At 37.3% G+C, this 2329-nt stretch overlaps 1 protein-coding gene across 1 annotated transcript in view; it reads right to left on the minus strand.

Moving 5' to 3' along the window:
- Positions 1–2329, minus strand: part of Ust (uronyl 2-sulfotransferase) — a 298281-nt gene that overhangs the window by 211007 nt on the left and 84945 nt on the right. The gene's annotated exons all lie outside the window — the stretch shown is intronic.

Below are 2329 nucleotides of genomic sequence, written 5' to 3' on the forward strand. Positions count from 1 at the left end.
CTCTCTCTCTCTCTCTCTCTCTCTCTCTCTCTCAACTTCCATTGTCTGAAGTCTCTAAGGACTTTAAATTAGACACAAAAATTACATCCATAAATATATCCCATGATAGAGAGTTTTAAGGGCTAAAGAAACTTAATATGCACATCAACTTTGGCACCTAATTCTGGATGATTTCACTAAGTGCCTCACAATATTCTTAGGTACAACTGAGAGATTTTTTTAAATGCATTTTATGATGTCTGGCCTAAAGTTAATTAAAGGGCTATCAAATGCATTTACAAGTACGGAACTCCTTACTTATAAACAGAGGAGGTTTAACTGCACAAGTCAACAGTAAATGTGTGACCACCATGCACCACTTCATGACCTTGAGAAAGCACTGACGCATCTGAATCTTGGTTTTCTTGCTTTTAAAATGTATGTAATAACTTTACCTATCACTTAGGGCTTGAGGGAGAATAATGAGTTATTATTTGTAAGGCAAGTAAATCAATGCCTTTTTCCTAGCAATCTGCTAAATGAAAATAGAAGATATTCAAAGCACCTGGTTTATGGAAGGAATTCCATAAATGATAGCTCAATCTGAAACCAGAAGCAATGGAGACTTAGTAAAGAATGAAAGTTTTCTACAATAGGCATGGATAATAGATAGAATCCACTTTTGTGAACCACAGATCGACAGTACCGGTCATGTGTTGTAAGGTCTTTGCACCTGAATTCCTCCACCTGAGAAATGAAGAAATCATACTCTACTGGGTCCAGGTGCTGGTGCAACTGTGCATACAGAGATGCTGGTCCAGATGGGCCAAGCAAGGAGTGAAAGGCCAATGGGCTAATCATGAGGCCACAGTCAATGATTTTAAAGACTCTCATTAGTCTGCAGTTGGCTCCGTCTCTCCTTCTATCCTCTCCCCACCCTCCTTTCTCATACCATCTGTCTTTCTTTCTTCTGCTATTATTCTATGAAAACATTTCTTTGTGTAAATAAAAGGAGGTGATAGGATTCTCTCGGTTTATTTATCTGTTTATGAGACACAGTTTCACTATGTAGCCCTGGCAGGCTTGGAACTCACTATCTCCCTGCTTCAGCCTCCTGAACATCCTTTAACGTTTTGGTAGATTTTGAAACGTGGTTGATACTTGGTAAGTCTTCAGTAATGATTCCTTAATGAACAATTTCCTTTGAAGTTCGATGAAGCTGCTGTGGCTGCTGCTGCTGGAATGGCACTCCCCACAGAAAACCTCAGTTTACTCTGTGGATCAGCAATTTCTCCAACTACCCTGTATGTATTATCTCACCTTTCCTTCATTGTACAGAAGACAGAAATGAAAACAAGTGGAATGAAGAAACCTGCTCAAAGGCACCTTACAAGAGTCAGAGATGGGAATTTCAGTCCAGGCGTTCTGGTTCCACAGTCTACGCTCTTAACAGGACATGGTCCTTCTTGCCTTAAGAAAACAAAATATATCTTCATCTAAAAGGCATATCAAACTTAAGTATTTTCTCCAAATAAGGTATTTTTATGGTTACCTCTCTGTTTATTTTTCCGTTAACATTTTGGTGCTCTTTAGAAGGTTTTTTGTTTTTTTTTTTTGTTTTGTTTTTTTTTGTTGTTGTTTTTTTTTTGTGAGCTCTTTCTACATATAATTATTTTTAAAGAAAAAGAACATAAAAAATTTACTCCATGCCTAAGGCACTGCAGTACCTACCAGGCTTCTGTACATCTGATTCCTCATAGCTACTGTGAACAGTAAGAGAACTGATTTCTAAACAGGACAACTGTGGTGTTCTTCAAAAAGTGCCAGAGCTATACAGACTTTCGTATTGGGAGCATCGACCATTAGACCCAAGTTGAACAAATGTGTAATTTAGCTGAAATAATAGACTTAAAAGAAGATTTTTCACCAGGGCTGAATTCCAGAGAGTGAATGGCAATGGTTCACTCCACCTTAAGTACTCTGCAACATTTGACAATCACTATGAAAAAGCTTTCACCCCCTGCAAAAATAACAAAATGATAACAGTTATAGAAACGATTTTCCACATGCCACAATCTAAGCATTTCAAAATAGAGAAAGACAGAAAACTACTTTTTAAAAGATATGCTGGAAGGTTTTTTTTTTCAAATTCCTGTCATCTGTTTTTTGAAAAGTATGCATGTTCATCAAAGCATCATCTTGAGATTACTTCTTAGAAATAAAAAGAAATTTCTAAAAAATAAAGTATAATTATATGTATTTGTAGGTGTATATGTGCCCATGTGTATGAATGAGTAGGGAAGAGAGAGAGAAATGGAGAGGAGGAGGGAGGGAGGGAGGGAAGGAGGAA

Source organism: Mastomys coucha, unplaced genomic scaffold, assembly GCF_008632895.1.
Source record: "Mastomys coucha isolate ucsf_1 unplaced genomic scaffold, UCSF_Mcou_1 pScaffold2, whole genome shotgun sequence".
Taxonomy (NCBI): Eukaryota; Metazoa; Chordata; class Mammalia; order Rodentia; family Muridae; genus Mastomys; species Mastomys coucha.